The sequence below is a fragment of the Boleophthalmus pectinirostris genome, unplaced genomic scaffold (genome assembly GCF_026225935.1).
Source record: "Boleophthalmus pectinirostris isolate CB_2022bp ecotype Guang Dong unplaced genomic scaffold, ASM2622593v1 HiC_scaffold_4, whole genome shotgun sequence".
In the NCBI taxonomy this organism is placed as follows: Eukaryota; Metazoa; Chordata; class Actinopteri; order Gobiiformes; family Gobiidae; genus Boleophthalmus; species Boleophthalmus pectinirostris.
Genome location: NW_026571353.1, coordinates 2,961,173 through 2,970,067, shown reverse-complemented (window position 1 = coordinate 2,970,067; position 8,895 = coordinate 2,961,173). Strand labels below are relative to the sequence as shown.

Here is an 8,895-nt window from a genome sequence, read left to right as displayed (position 1 = left end):
TGGTGCACTGTGTAACTTTTCGTTTGGAGGTCTGTCACCTGCTTGTGTCTATGGATATGTCATTGCTCTGCTTAGAATGTTCCACAGTATGGCATTAAACAGATCTACCTTACATTTTTTCAATTATATGTGGTTTTATTGCTCAGAAATACCTAAAACAGGGGTCTCCAACCTGTAGCTCAGGAGCTACCAGTAGCTCTCCATCTCCTTCCAAGTAGCGCACCAAGGGATTTCTGAATTCTATGTATTGTGCATAATAAGTACAATTTGATTAAACTCAGTTTATTTTATGTTTTTATCTGCTTCACAGGCTGAGATATTAAGGTTTTTATAGCCGTTGACAATTCTTCAAAAACCCTCAGGAGATAAGGACCTTTACCCTAGAATAGCATAGGTTTTTTATAGGTGGTTTTTGCAGGCATTTTAGGTGTAAATGGGTTAATTACCACTGTAAATTTATCATTTTGATGTCTAATTTGTTGCACTGATAAATGGATAATGGTTAATGTTTTATAAGCATCTAACTGTTCCCCATCTAAGGCTCTTATATTTACTCAGATTTTTTTGCGACTGCTGAAATTGGTATCTCTCTGGCATTTTTGTTTTGTAAAGGTAGTAGTTCACTGAAGAAAAAAGGTTGGAGATCCCTGACCTAGAAAATAGGCATTCTGACCTGTAACTTGGTCTGGTTTGGTGTCCATGACGATAGAAAGGTTAATATCATGTGATGAAACATTCCAGACAAAGAAAAGCATTTGACTTAACTTCTACCAGAAAAGTGACTCAATGCACCTTTAAGGCTAAAATTAATAAGATGAATTAATAACTATTACTGATAACAATTCTTATGCCAATTATGCTGCCGTATTTATTGATGTCATAATTTGGTGTTTTGATTCTCAAGTCGATTATCCAATGAGAAAGCATTTGGGTTGCAAGTTTTAATACTGAAATCTTTCTGGGTTTGACCTTTCACATGAGCTCTGGACAGTGACAACCCAGTAAGAGCACAGACTACATACAATCGGTGGTGGATGAAGTATTACATTTTGTTACTTAAAAGGACAGATACAGGGGCAAAAAGTTACTCAAGTAAACTCAAGTAAAAGCAAAAGTATCACATGAAAAAATCTACTTAAGTAAAAGTACTGAAGTATTTGTTTAAAAGTGTACTTTAAAAGTAAAGGTAAGTAAAGTAAGTAAGTAAGTAAGTATTTTGCAGAGAATTTTTAGAACAATTAAAGCATCAAATGTGGTGATTTTGATTTACTAATTTAGTGATTTAACTGATTTCTAAATTTTTCTTCTGTTTTGTGTTTGTGTATTTGATTCGCTCTTAGTTGGAAATTAAATGTGTTAGAAATAAGTCTCCGCGTTTTCAACAGGTCACAAAAGAAAAGTAATTTTAACTTTTCAGTCCAGATCTAAAATGTAGTGGAGTAGAAAGTGCAGATACCTGCTCTGAAATGTAGTGAAGTAAAAGTAAAAAATATCCACTGTAAAATTTACTTAAGTAAAGTACAGATATGTAAAAATTGTACTTGAGTACTGTAATTTTACTTCTGTACTTTGTTACCTACCTTACCTTTGCTACCTACAGTTCCATTAATGTGAAAATGAGGTTTTCAGAGATGAGACAACAGATGTATGCTCAGAGAGAAGAGAGCTCCTACAGTTTGAAGGGGTTACACTTTTATTATAGATACTAAAATATTGTTGCTTTGTTATCTGCTCCTGTCTCTTATTTCAGGTTGGGGGTTCCAGCCGAAACAGTGGCCTTCCACAGTCTCTGCGTCCCTATTTGAAGAATCCCAAAGCACGTTTTTGGGCCTGATTGCAAACGCACTGTTAACGGAGGAGTTTGCCTCAAGTCTTTTAATGACTCCCAAATCATTTGTCAGCTGAACAGACTAAAAATTTTTGGGACTGGACTCTTCAGATATTTCAGGACTTTAGTATGTTTTCCCAGTAATGTAGTGATTATTGGATTTCCAGCATAAACCAGGTCCATGCGCCTATCCACCTTATTCTGCCCCGCCCACTTTTGTCTCTAAATACTCCTAAACTGTTCTTTTTTGTGGTGGCACTTTTTTCAAGGATCCCATTAATGTTAATAGACAATTTGGGAAACATTTTGCATCTTAAATATGACAAAGTTGTTTTTTGTGTAAAATGTTCAGTTTTCATGTGTACCGAAAGGTCAACACTGCACTGATACTCTGAGGGGCTTTAAAACGGCTATATCGCTGTGAGGTTTATTTACTGTGAAGATCGGCCACATACAAAATTATACAACCTAAATCATGATGACTTCCAGAATAAGGTGAATTGGCTTTGCACAATCTGAAGAGAGTAACTGAATATAGTTCATTTCCTAAACAATAACAGTCCTTTCCATACAAATGAAATGTCTGGTTTGTAAATGTTGAAAGACTCTTTAATCTTTAATGCAATGTGGTCAGTTTCTATGAAACTGAATAGGGTTTTGTAATTCTTACCGCAATAATTGATTAATGTAAAACATGTGAAATGTTTTGACCATTGTGCCTTTGCTGCTTCAAGTCTTAATTTCCAGTGCATTGTAATGTTTTTTTCTTGGTTAATTGTCTGGTAATGAGCTTGGCAAATGAATCCAAGTACTTGTATAATGACTTACTCTGATGAGCTCATAGATAAAGGTGCATTGTGTAACTTTTTTGGTGAAAGTTATTGCCTGGAATGTTTCAAAGTATGGCATTAAACCTTTTCTTCATGGAGACCAAACTAGACCAAGTTACAGGTCAGATCTGGGGAAAGGTATTTTTGAGCTATAAAAACACCTGTAATTGAATAAATGTAAGATAGAGCTGTTTAATGTCATTGTGATGGAAATTTATATTGTGGAAATATTTCTCCCAATGTGTCTTATTATTATGATTATGATGATGATAATTATTATTATTATTAACCCTCAGATATTTTCATATTTTATTATATCTATATATATATCTATATTTGAATAGATTCATGGGTTCAACAGAGGAACTTTGGTTCAAATGAAAGAATACACAGCCCTGTCTCTTTAAGGAACTTTGACCTTCTTTTCCACACAGCCGGTAGAGGAGAAGTGTGGACATTCTGATTGGTCCGCTCAAAGATTTCCTCTGTAGGCCAAAGACTGAGGGACTGAAGCAGAGGAGTGAGTTTCTGTCAGCACAGAGGCAACGATGAAGTGCGCAAAACCTGGAAACAATTGGTGTGGAGTTGTGTGGATGAACAAGGGAGGGGTGAATCCTATAAATCAGTTATGTGTCTGAACTGTGAGTACAAAAGCTTTTTCACAAAAATGTGCTTATAACAAAAAAACAAACATTAAGGCTAACATCAAGCTAAGTTACAGTTGTCTTTTCATTCTAAAACATACAAAATACTTCCGTTAGAACTCATTATCATCTGTAAAACCAACTCGGATTATCCAGCATCTCACACACAAATTCGTGAAGCGTTTCTCATTTACGTAAAAGCTTACTCATAACCAGCAGAGAGAAAATGTTTATGCACAACAAATACATAGTAAAAGATGGATAACAGTATATACTACTCCACATTACTTGAGGTGGTCACCTCATTTGTTTTTTACATGGGGCGGAGCAGACATTTTCCTAGCCTTAAAAGAACTCCACCCCAGAGCTCCTCTGAAAGCCAAGTCCAGATTATCCAGCTCCGAATATTCAACCTTGAGTGACGACACCGTACCTCAGCACACCTATATAACAGAGACAGCAGCGTGTTAATGTTGTGTTTGTTTACTAACACATATGTCAAAATTGGAACGATACAGAGAAGATTAGCGTGCCCCTGCGCAAGGATGACACGTACAATCGTGAAGCGTTCTAAATTTTTCTGTCCTAAATTAAATAAACCCTTATTTGTAACCAGTAGAGAGGAGATGGATAACTGTATAATCAACCAAATACAGCTTGTGTTTTTGATCTACTCTAAGGAACTCTGGGAAAACTGGGAAACATATCCAAACTTCGTATGATGGTTTCTAAAGCTGAACTAGAGATGCTAATCGATTTGTGTCCATGAGACCAGACTATATAACAGTCTTTTTACGTGCCTGAGTAAGAAGGAACTTATGTGGCTGCAAATGGTCCAGACTCTGCTGCCAGGCTTCAGACCCGCACCAGCAGGAGAGCTCATATCACCCCCATCTTAACATCCTCATATTGGCTCCCTGTTCTTTTTCATGTGCACTACAAGATCCTGTCTCCCCTAAACTCAGGAAAGAACTGGCCTCACCTACACATTGGAGATAGTGTAGATGCTTTTAAAAAGCAGCTGAAAAAGTGTTCCCATCTCGTTTATATATATAAACATATTCTATAAATTTATTTTATAGAGTTTTTTTTTTTTTATCTTTTTGCATGTGAAGCACAGTGTGACCTATGTCTGCAAAAAGCTCTATATAATTAAACTTTAATCACTTAGTACAGACAGGAAGTGGCACACAGGCTGTCTCTCCCAAACAGCAAACAACCATGCACACAAAGCTGCCTCTGACAGGGGTGCCAGTACCTGAATGAACATGAACCCAAAACCAGTTCAGTCAGGCCGCTTCTCCCAAACGTGCCTTTGGAGAGGACACAAGTATGAATATCAAGTCCACACAGAGGTGTAGGGGACGTGGTTCGACCATACGAGCAGCGGCCCATAGCAGGATGTAATAATACCCTTTCAGAATAACATGGCTGTGTATTGAGTCATGACGGGTCTCCCTTCCAGCTGTAGTGAAATGTGAGGGCCTCTTGTGTCTTGTTTTAAGTGTACATTATCTTCTTACTTTACGTTTGTTTATGTTTATATTTCTGTTTTTATGCTGAACAGAGAGAGGCACCTAAATGCAAGATTTTTCAAATGGCTTTGTTACATGGTTGAAATGAAGCTTTTCTCAGCTTTGACAGATGCTGACCAGGTGGACCAGAGTTAGTGCAGGATGGAGCACCGTCTTGAAGACATGCTGTCACGCATTGCCATGGAAACACAGGAGATCAAAGAGCTGGAGCAGCAGCTAACGGACGGTTGGATGAGCCAAGTTGTTGATCATGATAGAAAAGTGTGTTGTAATTATGATTTTATTATTTTTATTTGTTTCATTTGTTCTTTGTGAACACAGGTCAAATTCTGGCCAATGAGGCTCTGAGAAAAGACTTGGAGGGAATCGTCTCTGGACTGCAGCAGTATTATAAGTCTCTCAGAGCCCAGGTGATTTGGTAATTTTACATCTCAAAGACCAGCCAGACGGCACAGTCTAAATATGTTATTTTTACATTTTAAACCTATGATTTATATTTTTAAATGCCACAGTGGACACCTTCAGTTCTTTTAAAAATCTCTTTCTATAGTTCCATTGCAGAAAGAGATCTATATTGTGAAAGAGTCAGACAGTGATACAAGAGAAACTGAACCACAGCACAACAGCCAGTAGCTAATATTAAGACTCATAATGCCACTGCTCTTTTTTTTACAAAACACATTTGTAGTGTTAATGCCTACAAAGAAAGCTGTTAGTGAAGTAAGCAATCATAAAAGAAAATGCAATATGTGTTATTAAAAGCTAAGTGTGCAATTGATTATTTAAATACAATTAATTACAATTATAAGCTTGTTAACAATTCAGAACAATAATGTAATTAATCATGATTAAGAATTTTAATTGTCTAACAGCTCTAACATTTCACCTGCCCTGCCTAGAATGAATGTGGTGTGTGTGGTGGTGGTGAGGGACTGATTGTGCAGACTGGCAACCTCACTTCCATCTTCCATCAACACAAATGCATGTTGCAGGTCCTGGTTTAGTCCTGGTTCAGACCTGTCCCCAGTGTAAGTTGCAGGTCCTGGTTGGATGAAGCCATCAGGACATCATGTGCAAACAGCAGAGATGAGATACTGGGGTCCCCAACCCAGACCTCCTCCACACCCTGACTGCACCTAGAAATTCTGTCAATCAACACAATGAACAGAACCAGTGACAAAGGGCAGCCCTGGTGGAGTCCAGCATGCACCCATTGCTTTGTGTCTCATGTATTTAATCTGTTTTTCAGACAAGTCAAGCTCAGCAGAACGTTCAGAGGCTTCAGGCTGAGAATCAGACTCTGCGTCACCACCTGGAGGATACACATAGATACTGCAAACAACTGGAGGAGCAGGCCACAGCGCATAAACAGGTTTATTCATTTATTTATTAATTCAGTGCCTTGAGGCTAGGGTGGGGTACCTGATTTTGAAAAGCAGTTATTCAGGACATAAATACAATTCTATCAACTTTATCCAGCCAGCTGCAGCTCAGTAAATATCTATATGTCATACCACATTTCACAGCCCAGCACATCCCAAATTCAGTTCCTTTTATAACTCACTTATATATTTTTGATTAAAGCTGTGCTCTGTTTTGAGTATTGTTAGCACCTTAGCAAAAACTGTAGAGGTCAAAGTTTATTGGTGTCATCATGGGACCTCCACAGGTAGTGTTTGGGTAACCCCACATATGCGCTTGTTTTACATACAGTATTGGCAGTCTGGCTAAATACAGTACAAGCTAAGAGATGCAGTGCAAAAATATCAATATTCTACATCTTTTTTAGAAAATACAAGGCAATTTTTGTATGATCTTATGCAAAATTGACTTATTCGAGCTTTCTACAATGTTGTAACGTTGTTCCTTCATCAAAAACATGCCTGAAGAGGTTTTTCAATGCATGTTTGAGTAATCTAGTGATCTTTCCAAGGCCTTATCTGAATCCTGAATCCTGCTCATGGTTAGCTGCAAGTCTCAGCTTACACGCCTACGTCACCTATGCTCCCACACAACAATTCTCCATAAATATAAATGAAACATGATACAAAACACTACAGCTTTACAAACCTGATGCGATATGCAGTAGTTTCATTAGCAGAACACACAGCGACACGCATAGTCACGCACAGCAACACACACAGCATCACACACAGTGACACACACAACACACAGCGATTGTAATGTAATAACGCTGTGAAGGGGGAGTTATATTTGACATATTAGACATGATCGTACATTGCTTTCGGCAAATATAGCATTTTCTAAACAATAAAAGGTAACATGCTGACTTAAATATGTTATGTGTTAGCAGGTAATACCCTTTAGAAGTCAAATACCCCCTCTTAAAATATAATGATGTAATTATTGATGTGTAGTCTCATTTGTCTTATGCATTTGATTCCACTGCTTTTAAACTGTGGTTCTGTGTCTTTAGAGTGACCCACTTCTACTGCAGCAGATGATTCTGGAGCTTGAAACCCGACTGGGGAACTTAACTCTACCACAACACTCAGATCAATACAGGTTGGTCTTGATTAAAAGGCCCAAATACACTATTTTCTGACCTATGTTACAGATCAGAGTATTATAGTTATGTTGTTTCCTCATCATAAACATGCAGTGGTATCAGAACAGTGGGGTAAGAGATGTTAGTCCTTCCCCAAGTACAATTTATTGCACATTTAACTCAGTCTGGCTGGCAGTTTGGCTTTCTTAGCTCAGAGAGGAAACACCTTACATTTGCATTTGAGTACAGGCAAGGATGATCACACAAAGGAGATGTGAAATCCAACAGCAGACATCTCAATGAAAAACACAAAAGGTACAATACAGTGAATGAGTGAATCTTAGAACAGTTGCAGAAAAAAATTCAATGTTGTTAAAAAAGCATCAGCTGTAATAAATATTTAGAATGAAACACTTAAATAACACATATTTCCCCACTAATGTTACTGTTACTGAATTGCTGCTGCCAGCATAAAGCTTTTGTCATTTGTAGACAGGTGGAAAGTAATTACATACACTCACATTACTCTATTTGAGTAGTACTTTTGTGAGTAGAGCCCGTACTTGTACTTGAGTGTGTTTCTAGCCATATAATTTTCCTTTGTCATATTTATAGTCATATGAGTTTCTGAGTAGACTATAATGCACAACTGTTGCCCCTGCTCCTCTCTATTCTACTTCAAATACAGTTTTGTTAGCAGTACTTGTAATTGATTAAATTTTTAGCTGTAACTGTACTTTTACTTTAGTACTCATTCTACCACTTTCCCAAAATGGGAAGAGAAACCAAACCCATTACTCAAGAGTACTTTTACTTCAGTTAAAATATGAAGAGTATGAATGTTTAAGTAAGAGTAAAAGTACAGTGCTGGAAAACTACTCCCAATAATAGAAATGTGTTACTCATGTAAATGGTAAATGTAAGGAGTAGCACCAGGACCTGTGGGTGAGGAGGAAACCTGGGATTAGTGTTTTTGTAATTATCAGACTAGGACAATCAAATGGAGTCACTGATACATTTCCATCTGTTTTTTTGTTTGTTTTGTTTTTGTTTTCTTCTCTCTCACAGCTGTGTGCAGGGCCAGGATCAGCCCCAGAGCCAAAGCCCAGACTCAGATGGAACCTTAGTAGAGGTGAATACTCAAACTTTTAAAAAGTACTTCTTAAAGTAGTTTTCAGACACCGTACTTTTACTACTACTTAAGTAATAATGTATGTTTATTGTTCCATGTAAATCATAAGCCAAATCTACGATAGATGGACACAGTATTGGGAAAGGTGGGGCTTAGCCATCTACTCACTTTTATATATTGTATATTAAATTAAATGTGTTTCTGAGGGTCAGAGGAGCAGAGGATGCAGAAGAGAGGGTCAGATGGAGCAGAGGAGAGGGTCGGATGGAGCAGAGGATGCAGAGGAGAGGGTCAGGTGAAGCAGAAGATACAGAGAGGAGCTGATGTGTGAAATTGAGCTCATCCCCTCTTCTGTCTGGATGTGTTCACAGAGCGACAGCCAGCACAGGATGCTCAGTCTCCTGAACAGGAAGCTAC

The 8,895-nt window shown here is 37.8% G+C and overlaps 1 non-coding gene across 1 annotated transcript; it reads left to right on the top strand.

The window, feature by feature from the left end:
• Positions 1–3,777: 3,777 nt before the first annotated feature.
• On the top strand, positions 3,778–3,882 carry LOC129411397 (U6 spliceosomal RNA). Its single transcript, XR_008633288.1, has one exon. It is a non-coding gene; the product is annotated as a U6 spliceosomal RNA (small nuclear RNA).
• The last annotated feature ends 5,013 nt before the right edge of the window (positions 3,883–8,895 follow it).